A 19,354-nucleotide genomic window follows, 5' to 3' on the forward strand; every position below is an offset into this window, starting at 1 on the left:
TAAATTGCTGATGTAACTTCGCAATAGACATAAATAGTGATGTTTCATTGATGTCAGATAAAAGTTACAGCTCTGACTATGAAAAAGTCTTGGTTAAAGAATTTGGTTTGGCAAAACAAATATTATCGAAATTGTGTTTCAAATTCTCATGTTAGTGTTATTTTTAATCGTTGTTCATAACATACAATTAGGTGGACACGATCTATCTATCAATATGATTGAACCAATAGTTCTTTTTATTTCATTGAAACCACTATATTTGCTAAAATGTTTTATTTGATTATCTCTAACCACTTGAACCAGTATATTTGATAAAAACAGACGCCTCTTACATGTAATGAATGAATAATGAAATAATTAACAAAATTATGTTAAAAAATAATTTACAGATTTTCAATTCCGTTTCCCACGGACGAGACAAACTATAATTTATCGCACTACTTCCCCACACACGAGTACAAGTAGACAGAGTTATATAAAAGTAACGTTACCGACAAATGAACAATTCTCGGTCCGAATCCGAAACGGTCGACGGCGAAGATAGCCCACGACCGACGATCCCCGATCGATACACAGTTTGACCCAATGCCTTTGTGAAGATGCGAGAGTTAAACGTGAACGCGGAAACAAGAATTTAGCGTTTGTTCGGTTCAATGATGGGAATTTTGAATACGTTTCGTATTTGATAGAAACTGATAATGAGCAAGCAATGAAAGGACATTTAGGGGATTCGAAATTAAAGTTCAAACCATTTTTAAAATTATGTGATTAATAGGAATTATTATAACTTGTTCTAACGGTTAAAGAATATGTTAGAATATTGACCCAATGCCTTTGTAAAGATGCGAGAGTTAAACATGAACGCCGCAACGAGAATTTATCGTGCGTTCGGTTCAATTACGGGAATTTCAAAATTTCAAATACGTTTCATGTTTGTTAGAAACTGAGGATGAGCAATGAAACATTCAGGAGATTTGAAGTTAAAATTCAAATAATTTTTAAAAATTATGACGTTAATACGAATTAATTATAACTTGTCGTAACGGTTAAATAATAATACAGAAATACTTCAAGATAAACATTCTATTAGCGAATGTTACAAGCGGGTATACATCAAAGATCCCGATAGTTAGCGGTCATTTGATATAAAGTGCTAACTATAATTTATGAGTCATCTCAATTAATAAAACAAGCGAGCTATGTTTTTTTATTGAAATATAAATAGTCATCAGAAGGAATAAAACGTATTTTTGTTTTTAATCCGTACTTAGGAATATATTAATGATTCAGACGTACTTGAAGACTGGAACTTTCCTTAATGTTTCCCTGAAGGGCTGGGCTTTAGTCTTAGGTAAAAGAAAAATCACACCATTATTCGAAAACTTTTTTAAATTAATTGAAGTGCATGGCATACGACAGATCAAAATAATGTTCAAACCGATGTCGATTGAACACGCTTCGATCGTCAATTATATCAAAACCAGTTTGGAGACTTCTTCCAAATTACTTCTAAACTTCGACGGGTTCGCATTCGTGATCAACCCGTTCGTTCGCGCTTTAATAATTATTTTATTTTATTGTTTTGCGAATTAAGTGAAAAGTATTTTCTCAAATAAGAATTTTAACCGTATTGTTTTACTCTTATTATTTTATGTATCAAGTAAAAAGTTAATATGAATTAGAATTTTATGAATAATGAATCTTTATGTTTGACGATTTAGGTGGTAGAGCAGTCAACATACCGGTTTAAAGCGTAGAGTTCAGAGTTCTATCCCCGGTCAGGCAATATTCTGAATGATGAGTTTAAGTTATTTTTCTGGAAGGGGGTGTATTCGTCTTCATATTTGTCTATGGTATGGTACCCCACGACACAGAAAGAACTCAGTGTGAGGCTAAGAGTCTAAAAAACGTTATATAAGTATATGTATATGCCTAAGTAGATATGCCAATACAATAAATAATATATCTCAACATTTAATCATATCGCTATCACATTTCTATCTTATTACTTTGATAAGATCAATTGTAGAATATCGATTATGTATTATCATTTAGTCGGACTGGTCTCAACCCTAATACAAATTTATTTCAAAAGTTGAATGAGTCGAGTCGGTATTCCTTATTGACCCGGGCTGAGTTTTAATCTGAATTTTTAAGTGGTTCAAAAAGTTTCGTAATCTTTTTAGCACAATGTTCTTTGGATTTCTTATGTTACAAAGGGTTAATTTATAAATTTAATCAAATCCAATTTTAGCCGTAATACAAAGAAATTTAAATATTCTAGTCATAACATACGAGTAAGTATACTTGCATAGATTGGTAAGTGGACAGTTATAAGAATCTAGAAAGGATACCAGAGTCTAGTAGTTGGATAGTAATTAGTTGGGCTGATAAACGACACATACAAACATTAATTTGAAAACGTCACAAACATTAAGTAAAAGTAGAAAAAAACACCTGGCATCTCCTAATATAGGAACTATGCGCTCTATAAATTCCGTTCATTCTCCTAGGTTCTGTAAAGTGAAAATCGACTTTAAAAATTTAATATTTCTAAATCTGTTTTGAAGTCAGTGTAACGTCTATGAAGAAATTCATATATAGTAAGTAAAAGTAAATTCCATAACATTAATAAATAATAACTATCAAACTATGTTAGACATTAGCGTCATTCACGTACATACATAGTTATATAGACAAATATAAGCTGTTCACAGTAACGCCAGACGAGCCACTTAAATCCTAACAAGATTGACTGCGATAAGCCCCTTAATACGCAACTTGCCTAATTAGGTTTGTATGTTGGCTGTCAGGAAATCACATTATAACGGAATTTACTTAACACGGCTACTTTAGCTGGATTCGCGTGTCTAATAAAGAGCTAGGCAACACGATAGTAGACTAATTTGAAGAATTTATGTTTTTATTTAGTTTTCTTTCCTCTATTCTCAGTTTCTTTCTATTACAAACGTATATTAATAATAATAAAAAGGAACTAAAATCTATATAAAATAGATATAAACATAAAATAGATATAAAAAGCACTACAAAAAGGCTTCACCAAAAATATATAAAAAGTTAACAGTACAGTTTTCATACACCAAATCTTTGAGGTAGGATTTTCCCCGTATCATTCGATATACATTGTTATTACAAGTATAATACTATTAGTGTTACACTAATAAACATATTTACGACCGGATTTTTAAAAATGAGTACATATGGTGCATAAGTGAATTTAATCTTTGTTGAACACTTTTTAGATTACACAACGAAACTGAAAATTTTCAACACAATTCATCCTAACATTGACGTATCATCAAATAAATTCACCCAATAAATCTTACTTGTATTATAACAAACACAAACAGTGCACTATAGAAGTATTCGCAAACGGGATCGACATAGGGCCAACGAACCCTAGCCGTAGACACAACGGAACCCGACAACAAAGAACCTACCTACACTTCACAACACAATAAACACGGGGGTGTCCTACCCGAATACCCCGTACGTAAGAGCGCCAATTTCAAGTTCATCGCATGCGTTCAACGTGTAATGGGAAAGGGGGTCAACAGTCGAGCGGGGTAAGTTTACCCTCGTGCAGACAGGTGTGGACAGGGTTGCCACCCTTACACACAACGAATATTGTATTGTATTGTAACGAAATGTAAAAAAGATAGGTAACATAAAAATATTATAAATTAGGAACATATTTCTGCCTTTATATTTTTCCCTTAAAATATTAGTGTAAAATATTTTCTTAACTTGTAAAATATTATAACTGCAACCTGTTAAGTGGCCCACTGACGGATTAGGGTCTTTCCCTAAACCTGGAACAAACTTCAAGCATACCACACCACGTTGCAAAAATTGGATTGATGGAGGGAAAAAACAAAAACAATGTAACTAAAATTACGAGAAAACTGTTGGTAACCCTGGATGAGGGACGCAACGTCGCAAGTTTCCTCTATCGATCCCACAGCGTCGTGTGAGTGACCGCTTCGCGTGTGCACTCTGCCCTATTAAACGTAACTTGAACGAATGGAGGGATTAGTGTACCCACGACACTTCTTTGATGAACACCCGAGTAGATTCGATTAAACTACTTCATTTTAAACTTGAACGCAATAAAGCGTAGATACAAAACAAAAAATGTAAAAAGATTCAAGGCATACAAATTACAAATATACATTTCCTTAACAAAATTAACACAATCTCATCCCTTTATCAGTTTTCAAAAAAAAATTATGTTATTGTGTACCGTATTTTTATGGCTTATTCTAAATACTATGAATGCAAAACTTACGACCTTATCTAAGATATTCTCCATAACGCTTCGAGGACCAAATAAATATTTTAATCATCCGAAATCTTGGCGACTCTGGATGAGGGACGCAACGTCGCAAGTTTCCCGATCGATCCCACAGCGTCGTGTGAGTGACCGCGTCGCGTGTGCACTCTGCCCTATTTAAACGTAACTTGAACGAATGGAGGGATTACAGTATAACCACTAAACTTCTTTAGACGAACTCCGCGTTGGTATGGTTAAGTTACACTTTGTTAAGTGTAAAACTTTGAAATGAAACATATTATCTATTTTGATATTTTACTAGTAATGTTCATAGATTTATTTGAACCACGAATTATGCCAACAGTATGTAAATGTAGTTCTAGTAATATCGCCTGTAATAATAAAATATAATTGTATTTAAATTAATTTACACTTAAAAAGCATGGCACGCAAGTATGCGTGGTTTAATCTGCGTAATCAGTGAAAGGTCACGACTTTTAAATTTAGTAATAGCACATAAAGAAACAAACCTAAAATCTCCTTGTACTACTTACTATAATATAATATCAGAAAATAAATACATCGAAAAACTCGCTTCAACACCATCGTTCAATTAATGGCTCATTATAACACAAACAAAAGAAAAATATGTTAAAGTATTCACACAGGTTGCATTATAAATAGGAAAATCACACTGAATCATAAACAAGTTGTAATATTATGTACACGTCAACATTTTTTTCCGACCGCAAACGAGGAAAGAACACATATACGTTTTAAATTATGTTGGTTAGTAGTTTATTATATTATTGGAACGTAATTAGTATAATAAATATGTTGGGGCAGTATTAAAGAATGAACATGGTATATGTATAGGTACATGTATGGTCGGGGAGTATTCCCGTTAGGGACGATGTCTTGGTTGCAATACTGAGACAAACATTTATAACTTATGTATGATTTAAAATAATACCAAATAAGTTTTAAGGAATCCACGAGTTCAACATTTAGGTTATAAAATCCGCCGCGCACGATACTCCTTTGCTCGTATGTCGATACTCTTGCACTCACACGACCGTAAATAATAGGAGGAAGGAGAGGGCATAAAACTTTTTCTTTAGGTGAATATATAATAAGAATAATAAGTAATAGAAATCGCTATCGTTCAACTTCGACTAAATGCCGTATTTAATAACTTATTGAAACTAAGTTTTTAATTTCCTGAAAACGGCTATATACCTATTATGTCAAAAAATAATCTCCATGATTATTTTCTTACTGAATTGAAAAGCTATATTCACAACCCTAGTAGGTACACAGTTTGCAAAATAATCGCTTTGTACTAACATTATTATTAACGTTGTCTTTTTGCTTCACCTTAATTGAAACGTTTACTTGCTACACCTACATTTTTTGTTATATTAATGGTCTGCTACGTAAAAACTAATCATACACTATACTCCAGTATATCTCAACATGGTAAGAGAGCCCATGATGCTAAATGTGTAATAACTCGAGCGTCATTGGGAGCTATACGATTGTGTAGATTACACGTTAGAATGAAGAAAAGCTTATAAGATATTTTTCCATTTAGCGGGGTGTTTTCTTATTCCGACGATTTGAAAGAAAAATAGTATCAGAATGTATGAAGAATAATGTATTTTCCTACCAATTAGCCTTTTCTTTTAGTTCGTGATACATCATTATTTCCCAGGGATTCATGCTAATAAGTGACACTATCAGATAGCATAATAATACAAATTGACTGCGTTTGAGCATGCCCAGTAATCGATTTTTTTGATTTTGCAAACTCCGCGACATATAAAGTTCATTTATGGTTTAGAATACTCTACAGGGTATAAGTTATCTCCCATATCTTAGTCTGACGCGCTCGAGATACTTCCGAAATCCCCCCTTGGGCTCCCCAACTAACATTAAACGTTCGTTACAACAAAACGTATACAAATCAAAACACCAAGTTGACACGCGCTCGCGAATAGGGCTCGCAAATCGCAATTTCATAAACAACACGTAGTATTCGCGGTAAACAACACGACCTTGGCGGGAAACACGATCGCACTCGAAGCGTAACGAGAAACCCATAAAATGTTTACATAATAATCACATCTGCCGTCTGTGACACACGTGTGTGAATAGATAAAGTTGTAGTGACTCTTTTAAAACAATTTACTTAAACTGACTTACTGTTTATATTTTATTGTGCACTCGTATACAAAATGTATTTCTATTTCCTTTAAAGCGTATCATAATATAATTGGTGCATTTTAAGAATACATTATTTAAGATGACAACAAAACCTAAGGGCGTCAAGAGTTAAGACCTCACAAACTTGGATTTAGCTTTACACGTGACATCTAAGAAATAAAATTGCATTAACTGAATTTTGCAAATGTAACTTTTCAATGTTACAACTAATACTGTTCTCATTTATGCCATGCCTCTTAAGATGTAACAACTTCAGAATGGAATAATATTTGATGATTAAATTAAATGTCGTGTAGTTTAGCGTAACGAAAATATACAAAACGATAGACTCTATTATACAAAAACTCTCTGTACGTTCAAAGACGTTTGCTAGAGACAACAACTAAATCCCACAACTAATCTTTTACAACAAACCAATCAAACGTTAGGTAACATAAACATCATGTTTACCAACAAAACCCAATTACACATACTTACATCCTTCACCAAACCCGTTCAGAACGCTACACAATTCAAGTCAAAAGCTATACCTACGTTACTTTTTGCCGATAAAAAGAAATTTGGCCGAGATACCCGGGGACCCAGCGCGAGCGTCGGGCGTCGAGGTTTTATTTTTTAGGGTTCCGTACCCAAAGGATAAAAAGACGGAACTTTATTACTAAGACTTCGCTGTCTGTTCGTCTGTTCTATCAGGGCTCTATTTCTGGAACCTTAATAGAGCGATACTTGATTTTTTACAGAGGATGCATAATAGTGGCCGCTATAACAACAAATACTAAAAATAAAAAAGTTGAAAATAAATGGGGTCACCATACAAGAAACGCTATTTTTCGACGTTTTTAGCTTTATCTATTGAACAGTAATAGATAGACAGTTAAAATTTTCACAATGTATTTACTTCAGTGGCTGCTATAATAAGAAATACTAAAAATAAAATACTACGAAAATGTTAGTGGTACGGAACCCTCCATCTGCAAGTGCGATTTGCACTTGGGCATTTTTTTCTTTTTTCTATTACAACACCGGCCACAAGCGGAACGTACGAGCGGGGGAACAAAACGAGAACGCTATCGGCACAGAGCCATGGGGCAACGAATGCAACGACGCGCCGATTGGAGTGACATGCTATCGCTTGAATTGAACGAATTTTGAACAATTTGGCGTTCTTGTGGGATTTGGGAAGCGAAGTTGTATGGGCAACTATTCTTGGATTTATGGAATAGGTATACGTATGAACGGTTTGTAGTGCAATGACGATGTGCGGGCAAAAAGTAAAATAGTAGTAAGAATAAATATTTAAAAAGCCAATTGCTAAATCTTACAAATCTTACAATAAGTACATTATTTTCATTTAATATGAACAAACATTCGTAATTACTTATTTAAGATAACACACATATAATATCTTGTTTTAAGGTTGTACGCAATAGTCCATTAGTGTAAACGAAATATGTAACATCAATTAACTATTCTTTGAAGGTAGTCCGCTTGCCTAACATGAGTTATCACGACAATAAAATTGCTCACATCCAAACATTCGAAATCGTCTTGTCCTTCCCAAATTGCGCTCACACGACCTCAAAACTCAAGCGGCATTCGGTACCTACAGACGTTATATAGCGTCCACTTAATTCGGCCTCACGTAGCAAGACCTTTTTATTGGGAGCCCGGCCGCGAGGGGAACCAGTAGGGTTGCCAAATCTCGAAAGGACCAAACCGGGAGAATTGTGTGTTTAAGAAATTTACCAGGTATGGGGGCTGAAAGAAAATCCTTAAATTTAATTAATTTTTAAATATATTCTTAATTTATTTTCGAACAGTATCTAATATTTGTTGAACAGTATCTAATGTTTTTCACCACAAAATCATAAAGCGAGTGAAAAGTGACGTGCGAGCAGTGACGGATGCATTTAATTCTTAGAAAAAAAACCGGAGAAATTGCCTTCCGGGAGGTCGAGAGACCAACCATTATCACCGGAGTCTCCCGAGCAATACGGGAGAGTTGGGAACCCTAGAAGCGAGCCGCAAACAAAAGGATGGTCACAAAGCCGCCGCGGCACAATGCGTTGATTGGAGTGACAAACGCCCCCCCAAATTGAACGGCCGATGAGCCGAGCGGGTCACAAAGTGCGTTCGGTGGAATTGGAGCTAATTTTATTATGGTCGATTCGATTGTGGACAGTTTCAATTGTCGTTTTACTGGGGTTTTGTTTTTTATATTTTATTTTCTATTACCTAGATAGCTTTATGTTCGGATTTTGATACAACTTATATGTGAGAAGATAGTAGTGCGATAAGTTTTAACAAAACTCAGAAGTAAATTCTAGTTCTAGCATGCTTATCGTGTATTAGGTTTTAAACTTAAAAATACTAAATAACTTAATCAGAAAAACGATACTTAAGAATAATTTACTCTGGTGGAAATCGGGATTAGAGTTATGTCTTAAATTTCACGATACAAGGTATTTCTAACAAGTTTATACATAATTCGTTATTGTTATTACCTACATGCAACAATTCAACAAGTCTATGCTACCACGCAAAAAGAAGCATTCAGACGATTTCTGTGCTTAGTGAACGATGGAAGAGATATTTATGCACGTAAATATGCATGCTATGTGCAGGATCTCATCCCGTATTATCATTATGAATACGAAACAACCTTAAGTAAATTTAATAATACACTGCTCATTCGTGTATAAGAACACCCGATACCTTTGCCTACAACTCTATCCGACAGAGCAAAAACAAGCAAGCGATAGTAAACAGCGGACACTGTCATCGAATCCAGAAACAGAGTCAGTGGTAACAAGGGTCGAGCACAATGAACGCAAACACGAAAGCGCCGAGACCAGAAAGAGAAATACATTAACGCGGTAACAATCCGTCAATTGAATTACCACTATTAGTCCACGGAATGGAGGCAATAACGGCGAACACCATACCGATGTAACAATAGGGCGCGAGCATCACAATGGTAATGTTAACGATGATAAAACACATGCATATATACATGTGTGAACACAAGACATGCAATATGAAACAAGAAAGGACAGTGTTAAACAATATTTTTTGTACGACGGCAAATCCTTCTTAGTTTCTACGAGGCGACACCGCCGTTACAACTATTTCCTTATACTTGCGGTGTTAAACGCTACTATCTTCTTGTTTAAAGAGTAGTATAGCAGAGATATTACGCACACGAGGCGTTTCATAATAGTCTCTACTTAAAAAAAAACTCCTGTAGGCAGTATAATGACTTCCATATTTTTTTGTAAAGCTCATAAAATTTGTTAAGTACAGTTAATTATTTCTGTTTATATTGTTATGTATTTTACAAGGTGGTGTATAATTAACAAATATATTATATATAAATTAATTAAAATAAAAATTTACGTTACACAACCCCGTTTAGACAAGCTGAAGTGGAAAAGAAATCATAATTCAAAAGAACTTCGAAAACTTCCAAAGAAAACTTAGTTCGTTGGAAGTTCACAACTGCAGAAAATTCTTTTATACAAGTAAATTCTGAAGTCAGCAGTGTTCAGTTCAAAAGTTTCGAGTTTCAAACTTTTAAACTGCTTTTTGTCGTCGCCACTTCGTATTATAGGTGCCCATAACAACTTTTTCATTGGCAAAGGAAGACAAATGAAACTTGGAAGTTCGACGTAAACAATGTTACTTAAAAATTGCGTTTGTGACAAAAATTATAAGTTACTTTTGCCAAATTACATTCCTACGTGATTTAATTATTGCAGTTGAACCTAAGATTCACAATTTATTATAAACTTAACGATATGTTTTTGGAAAAAGGACCATTAAGGCCCTAAACCCTATTTTTACCGTCATCTGCCTCATCGTCATAACGTAATCATTATTGTTGGCAATGGTGATGGCGGTGATTTTATTAAACTTTTTAGTGTTGTTTAACTTAAACTGTTATTCAAACATTAAACTGAGCACCTTTAAAACATATTTCTTACTGATAAAATACATGTTGTACATGCGGTTGAGATATACTGTTCTACCAATCACTTTCGTGCTAATAACACTACTTAACTTTCAAAAAAAGCAATTCACAAAGCGGCAAGGCTTGTCCGTGATCGTACAGATAATAAGATTCCATCGCGCGTTCGTAGATTCTAACAATAATGCTAATAATACCAACGTACCGAAGAACGTCTAAAGATTCGTTCAACACCTTCCATTTTTCTGTGTCGCATAAGAAATGAAACGCAACGTCGCACCGTGACGGGGGTCCGTCACGCGACAAAACATCTAATGGCACTCTCGCGAACACCTTTTGTCTATGCCTCGTTGGATTCACACGGGCGATCGTTGACACCTTGCGCGTGTCGACTGTACACGGATTTTGAGCGTCGAGAAGTGTCCTGTGATGAACTCGAGTTAGTTTGTCACTTGGACGTTTAGAATTAAATCTGGATCTCAATTGCGCACATCTTATTTATGTAAATCATGTATGACTGTACGAAGTGTACGAATATGAAATGTAAGCTAATGAAAAATGCTTACCGTTCAATAATCCACTAGATAAACTTGCGACAAACTGCAATGCAGTTTAGCATAGTTTAAGTATGGAAAAAAGTACTTTAACTGTAAAAGAAATGAAGCTGGAAAGTTTACCGTAATGTTAACATTATGGCGTGTCTTATTACTTCACAATCTCAACGAAAACTTATGACCAACCGCGGGATTGTAATGGGTCTATACACAAAGCTTCCATGCCATATATGAATCCACTTTCTCTGTTGAAACGTCCCAGATTAATACTTATATTACACAAGAGGGAGATGGGAGCGTCCCAAAGGCAAATGTTTTATTTTTCGGGGTTCCGAGATGTTCAGCAAATAATCATTTATTTTTATTGTGACACACTGGGGCACAGAATCAAGAGTCCCGAAAGCATAATACTTTCATCCGTAACTCACTTTGGAAAAACTATGATATACGAGTAAGATGTAAAATATAATTCAATGAAATGCGAAATATGGATTTAGTGTACGTACAATCTCGGTAACATATACATTACTTTTTTGTCAACTATCTGTATTACCGTCAGAATGGAAGAGCGAGCAGCGAGGTTCATGCTGAATGAAGATTTGATGCTTCATTCAGCATGAACCTCGTCATAGACGCGTCGCCACATTAAGAAGACTAACTTGGGAGTTGAGATGCCTCAATAGAGGTTATGATGAACATCAATACAACAATACAAGCCTCAACATGAGCATTGTTACTATCAGGGTTAGTATTGATATACCTATAAAATATCGAAAAGTCAGTTCTGTACTAAAAATTATAAACTGGAAAACGATTGCACCTACATTTTCGAACAGATTTTAGTAAAATATATTTCACAACAACAAAATAATCACTGTACCAACAATTACAACACCCGACGAATCAGTCATTCGCCGCACCATAATCTGTAATTCTGTACCGTGTTCGTGTCCCATTATTTCACCTGTTACACCCGGCGACAGCTGTTGTCACGCTGCCGCGGACAATGAGCATTGTCGCCCGGGCGAACAAAATGTCGTGAGTTTCGACAACAGTAAGGTTGCCTTTACACCAGAGATATGCTAGTAGCTAAGCTGCAGATGTGAGTTGAATCCGCCAATAGGATTGCTTCATTTTCATTTGTTTAGCTAAGTTATGTATTTTTATGGAGGGATGCCATATAAGGATCGCGACCCATTTAGCTAAGTATTTTAATAGAACATCTTACCAGTAATCTCTTATTAATCAGTATTTTATTGTACCAACAGTTACAACACGCGACGAATCAGTCACTCGCCGCACCATAATCAGTACCGTGTTCGTGGCCCATTATTTCACCTGTTACACCCGGCGACAGCTGTTGTCACGCGGCCGCGGACAATGAGCATTGTCGCCCGGGCGAACAAACTGTCGGAGTTTCGACAACAGTAAGGGTGCCTGTACACCAGAGATGACTAAGTTACAGATGTGTGTTTAATCTGCCAATAGGATTGCTACATTTTCATCCGTTTAGCCAAAAGGTGTGTTTTTGTATCGAAGGAAGCGAGTTAAGAATCGGCGAAGGTATCTTAGTGTTATAAGCTTAGCTTTGGTGGGTAAATTATGTTTACATTATGACGGAATGCGAGGTAAGGATTAGAGCTACAAATGCAAGCTAACGATCGCGATTCATAGCACATCCGACTCACTTAGCTCGCTTTTGGTATAGCTAAATAATTTATTATAAAAGGTTGTGAGCATAGGACCAATCCTAGGCTCGCAACTTTTCTTTATCCTTAGCTCCAAAGCTAAGGATCGCGACTGGTATAGCTAAGTATTGTCATAGCATATCTAACTTGCTTAGCTTCGCATAGTAGCTATGTTTTATATGAAATGATGCGAGCTAAGACTTGGAGGTTCGGACAGGAGCTAGAGATCACCAATGCCGCTAAGTATTTTCGAAGCACATCTTACTCACTCGTTCAGCTTACTCTAGCTTCGACCACGCACACTGCTTCGCTCTCGCACATACTCAGTGTAAAGTCACCCTAACACTGGAGTTGTCGGTACCGTTGTTGTCAAGCTGTGTTCGCGGCGTGTTCGGTGGCAACCGGCAACAAAGCGAACAAAACTCCAGTCGGTCGGGCCGACGACGTATCGGCTTTCTCCGCGGCCTACCGGTTTCTCGACAACCACGCCGCATACCTTTAGAGAACACTAAAACCTCCGTTTAACGTTCTATTACGCTCGCGAGATAAAAGAAAAGTTTAAATGAAAATGCCATTTGTGTTTAATGAAGCTCGTAAAAGATCTGTTAACAATTTCTTCTTTGAATCAAATTGATTAACAGAAGACTTGTGGTTATTTTTCTTTGACTACCCATTAATTATTTATCAAGTCAGTTCATGTTGTATAGACATTTAATTTGTTTAAAAGAATTTGCTGTGTGGGAAATTATATACCTAAGAGTTTTATATGTTATTGTCAAAATACATACAGTATTAAACGAACACTTGACTAACATGGTAGGATATAGATAAATCTTTATAACTGTAAAGGAAACTTTTAAAAACAAAAGTTTTTGTAATGTATAACGAACGGCTATGAATCTTTTTTAACCTTACCATCATTATTTTATGTACCTTTTTCATAGATATATTATCCTACTGAAGTATAATATATCTTTGCCTTTTTTAAACCTTCGTGTCAATGTCAAAGTTTATATTATTTTGTTTTATCGCACGATCAACACGACAGTTTAAATCCAACGCCATATTAGGTCCACGTAATCATTAATATGTAGGCCATCAAAACCAGATCTGTTAGCGTTTTAGCGGCACGGCATAATATTACAAATATTATATTCTAGCAACTCAAATGTTTAGTCAGCGTTATGATAACATAAACATTAGAAAAGGGGCGGCACTATGAGACGCAACAATAACAGTGCCTAAATATTTTTTTCAAAATGAACTCGTTCGATGAAAACTTTCAGTTTATATCAAAATCGTTTTCCTACTTTTATAATTTTTTTCTAATCTTTATAGTTGGCAATTCACTCCCACGCGAAGAAATCGGCTTGCATCCATATTTTTTTTAATACGCTTAACAATCATTACAGATTTTCTACAATTTCCTAAATCTGTCATTGACATCATCAATCGTTCTCAACATATAGAATGTACGAAGTATTACATACATTACAATTCTCATTAAAAATATTAAACCTAATGAAACACCGACAACCCTACTGAACGGTAATTTTTATTCATCGACTCAGCGTTTCTTTCCAGCGAACGGCGCGGAAGAGCGTACCTCCTCGTCGGCATTATCCGTTACAAAGGTATCTAACCACACATAGTACACGTAGTGGCCGAGTCTTGTAGGCAAAAAGACTACACGATTCACGGAATCTCAAGTGACATTGCTGAATGGCAAATGTCGAAGAGTTCCGTCGAATCTAAGTGTCGTTTAAAATTTGTTTTTACAACCGCTTTTGTAGTATCGGTTACAAAGGCGTACCTAACCACACATAGTACGTCTTGTAGGTAACAAGACTTCACGGTTCGCAGAATTGGAAGTGATATTGCTGAGTGGCAAATGGCGAATTCTGTGAAACTTACGGTACGTTTAATATTGTTCTTAATAACCGTTTTTGAGGTAATGCCAAAGCATCTGTAGGAAAAAAACCTGCGTCAGACCTTCGTCAGTTATACATGTACTTGTTTGCTTAGTTGTTTTTTAGTGTATGTAAACTTCCATTCAATGAATTAACCTATTCTTATCATACAAATTCCGTAAAGCCTTACTTTTTAAAATAAAGCACAGCTTTGAAAATGTGGTAGGTACTTTAACTTAATCCTTCATTTGATCGATATTAGCAGTATGTTAGTAGAGCGTAGATGCCGGCTTAGTTGCAATGTATCTGTGACTTTCAGGGTACTACCTTTTTTTATATAAAGCTGGTTGCAGTTATCCATGTGCGACAATGACCACTTACCCTAAGGCGGGCTACACATCCGTTTGCTACTTTAGTCTTATATCAATAAAACCACATTCTACAACCGGCAGTACATACAATACAACAGTATAAACAATCAATCAAAACCAACCTAGTCGTAATCAACGAAAGCAATCTAGATTGACGCAAGCCGCAATAGCGTGATGCTATTGGAAAACCGATTGAGCAATTGGAAATCATCACGAACTGACAATTTAATGAGTCAATTATAACGTTACGTTGTTTTTTGGATTGCATTCGGGATTGAGGTTTTTTTTTTTATTCAAATGTAATATGACATTGATATTACCTTTATATTACACTTATGAAGCTCTCCTCACTGAAACAAAGAAAACGGAACTATTAGGATTTTGTTTCAAAAACAATAAATTATAAACATTATAGGTACATACGAAATAAACGCCAAGTTATGACGCTTTTTTTTACACATAGCCGTATACTACGATTTTTCCTGGGCGTTAGTGTCATGGACACACACAAAAAAGAATACAGAAATACCCAGAATATAAATCGAAACCGAAAACCATGATCAACATAGAATAACCATAGAAGTACCTACATTATATGATTGTTTTGTACACATAACTTATATCTACAAAGTACCCATGAAACAACTGTCGTTACCCGTTAGGTATAAGGAAAAGTTAAGTCTATTCTAACCGTACTTAATAACAGCCATCACTTCATATCCTCAACCAGGGGTCAGCAACCCTCAGCTCCTATACCTAACTTCCTTAAAAACCTTGCTAATGGAACAACTTTTGTATACAACTTAATATAGTTACTATGTGGTCCTTGTCATTAAGGTTACCGACCGCTGCTTTAAACCATTGTCAGTTCAAGCTCACCACCTACACGAATACAACGCATCACAGTACAGCGCATCTAAGCAATTCTCGCAATTCTCACGGCGCATTCGCAAACTCTAGCCGCATAGTAACGTAACATTGTGCAAGGAGACGCGGACTTTGAACCTTTCAAGTCCGCGCGATCTCGTTTTCTCGAACGCACTCGGGTCACACGTATGGACACACCACACATACATACATACATACATATCGACATACAGACACGACACATACAAACGCAAGTTGTACACTTTGATGAATTGACAAGTACACACATACGTGTACAGGCACAAGCGTATCGAACGCGCACGTGTAACGCTACGTATGCACAATCCGTGAGTGATATTATTCTATGCACGATGTGATGTGAAACATCTGCGTTCAGTTATCGTGCATGTAAACATGCTCTATAATGCACATTCACATGTAGACGTGTATATAGAAGTTAGTAGTAAAAGGGTATAAAGATTTCAGTCATGATGTATTTACAGCGTATGGTTTAAGCTAGTCCGAAATATAATTTCTATTGGCGATCCAGTGATATATACGACATCTTTTGAAACAGTTAAGAAATAACGCATCCAATCCTAGCGTATCAAAATATAAACGCAAGGAAAAAATAAATAAGAAAGAAAAGAAAGAAACACACACAAAAAGTAATCACAACAAAGATAACCCTACTCGCGGTTAGTTTTCATTCCAGCTTTACATCATTCAGTGTTCAAAGCTCTCTTCAACAAGCAATAGCATCAAATATAACCCTACTGGCAGTTAGTTTTCATTCCAGCTTTACGTCATTCAGTCCTAAACCTTAGCATAAATTTCATCACTTGTATAAGTTACCTATACTACATTCGAAATTTCTTACTATTCAGACGGATAGTATGCACGCAGCTCAATGTTGACGGGCAGTCTAGTGTAAATGTGGCAGTACATGCACTATACAGTATACACTATACAGTGTATACCTAACAAACTGTACGCATATTAACCACCCAGCCGTCGCTCGCAACTCGAACGCAGCACACACATATTTTTAATTGCTCGGTGTCGTTAACTAATAACTGGTAACGGATGCTCGTTAAAATATTATAACATTGCGCTAAAAACGATACAATTTCAACTTGTGCTTATGTATCTACATTATTGCATATGCGATTGATTCTTTCGAAAAACATATCCTCGACACTGATTCCATCATAATATAAAGGTCCCACGTTTTTATTGTTATAAAATATTATCATCGTATAGTAGTAATGACTACTCGTAGTAGTCGGGGTTCAATTAGTAAACGAGCACGCAGGCCACCTAATGGTAAGTCGTTACTGCCACCCATGTATATTTGTAACCAACTCTATATGTAACAGGTGATCTATCTGAAGTAGGGATGGCGATCTGAGATCGATTAATCGGAGAATCGATCTTTTGGATAAAAAAAACGATTATTTTAATTGATCTTCAGTAATGGATCGATTCAGTGAATCGATCTTTTAACCCAGAAAATCGATATTCGATTTTTTCATAGTTGATTGAGCATTAACAATTATAGACATTTATTGTATATTTCAGTGGTTGTTTGGTCTAGACGAACTTTTTTTTTCGCTATATCGCAGGCTTCGCTCTCGAAAAGAGCGCAGATCGATTTTTGGAGAATCGATTCGGTGGACCTAGATTTTTTTGTGGATCGATTTATCACACTTCGATTCGAATCAATTAAAAAATTGATCTTTTTCGAAAAGAATCGCCATCCCTAATCTGAAGCCTATCATAGATGCATTGTGACCTCATATGTATCCACACTTCCAACTAAATGCAATAACTGCTTTACGCTAGCATATTTATCATGATGGTTCATCCCCGCTCGAACTAAGCTTGATTTACCACCTTTTAAATCTTTATCACCGTTAAATATTCTTCACATAGTTACATTTTCTCCGTATTTTCAACGCACGCAGTCATTTCCCCGCGCTCTCAACTAGCCAGTGACAGTAATAAATCGCCTACTTCAAGTGTCATACGTCATACACGTACATATATCGGTGTTGATTAATTGGAGTCGTTCAGATGTGAAACGAGCAGTTGGTGGACGTTTTAAACGTTTGGAAAGAAACCCGATGTCGTTTGATTAATACGGTTTCTTAGTTGTCAACACTTGTTGCCACTGTCACGCGAGGTCTTATATAAACAGCGACTTATGAAATTTTGAAGTTTAATTTTAAGCCAAAAGTAACTGTATCCTATTTTGAGTCGATGACGCGTGTTCATGGATAATAATGACCACTTACAGGAATGACGACAAATCCACTATTGTTTGACCGAGAGGTACCCTCTGTCACATCGGTTTCTGACATGAAATCTTAGTCGTTAGGAGGGGCAATGCATCGGTGATTGGCCTCAGGTACAACCCCTATATGAAGTTAGTTACAGATGTCCACGGACCGCATGCTCGTTTTTTACTCAAATTGTGTTTAAAAAAAAACATACATTGCGGATTGAGCATCCGCGTATATCTCTGTACATCGGAAATTCACATCACACATTGCACACGAGACCCGTCTGCGTTGTATCGTGTAGTGTACAATGTATAATTTAAGTGTACACCGAGTGCAAAGATCGCGTACACCGGGAAGTCGCACGGAGCGACGCGGAACGCGCCACGGGTCAGCGCGCGGGTCACGCACATAGCGCGCTTAGGGAAGACACTTCTTATTTTTAAAAAAGGTAGAATATTTTATCAAATCTATTCTTATAATACTACCTTATTGACTGACTAATTTATTATGGCAGAGTTACTAACTACTGAAGACTAGCAAACGAGTATGCATGCGCTTTACTTATTGGTGGCTTACAAAGTGGGTACATAGTCGCTTTACCGCACCCTTCACCGCAGATCGCAGAGCTTAACATTGCGATTATTAGGCAGAATTAGGTGTGGTAGTGGTGTCTACGGAGTCGAACCACATTTTTATTGTTAAAATATGTTTAGCTTTTTACTGTTAACATCCGGGGTCCGCACTACGCACAAAGAATCCAATCCACGCACAATTAGAATTTTTGGACATACTGGGAATTTAACTTACGTTAATGTTGCAGTAAAGCATTTTGAGTAAATCTTTTGATAAGAAGTTCCTTATGGTTTAAAGGAATGCAAAGTACCAATCTTCATTTGGCTAGCAAACTGGACTATGGCTTTATCCTATAAAATAAGAAAGGAAATATCCTCAACAGTTGGAAGTAACACAAAAATATGAAATAAAATTAAAAATAAATCCGTAAGCGACAACCCTACTCAGATGCAAGGCAAGAGCAGCGTGCGCGGCATTATTGTCACTGGGGGAAATGTATATAGAAGGAATCCCTTACGTTTCACCGTTGATTTAAACCCGCCAGGCATGCGAATACAGGCGTACGAGGAACGGCTGCTCGTGTGATATCTTAGATATATCTACCATCGGTACACGGTAG

General features: G+C 36.2%; 1 protein-coding gene across 5 annotated transcripts in view; it reads right to left on the minus strand.

Moving 5' to 3' along the window:
* The window catches only part of CtBP (C-terminal binding protein), a 178,738-nt gene that overhangs the window by 66,040 nt on the left and 93,344 nt on the right, over positions 1-19,354 (minus strand). For 3 of the 5 annotated variants that reach the window (XM_073079593.1, XM_073079584.1, XM_073079600.1), the window contains exon 3: positions 15,331-15,360. The exons of the other annotated variants lie outside the window; for them this stretch is intronic. The gene's annotated coding sequence lies outside the window, so the exon portion shown is untranslated. The remainder of the gene's footprint in view (positions 1-15,330; positions 15,361-19,354) is intronic. 5 annotated transcript variants of the gene reach the window in all.

The sequence above is a fragment of the Epargyreus clarus genome, unplaced genomic scaffold (assembly GCF_041222505.1).
Source record: "Epargyreus clarus isolate Ecla_fem2 unplaced genomic scaffold, WU_Ecla_fem_2.2 ptg000002l, whole genome shotgun sequence".
NCBI classification, from domain to species: Eukaryota; Metazoa; Arthropoda; class Insecta; order Lepidoptera; family Hesperiidae; genus Epargyreus; species Epargyreus clarus.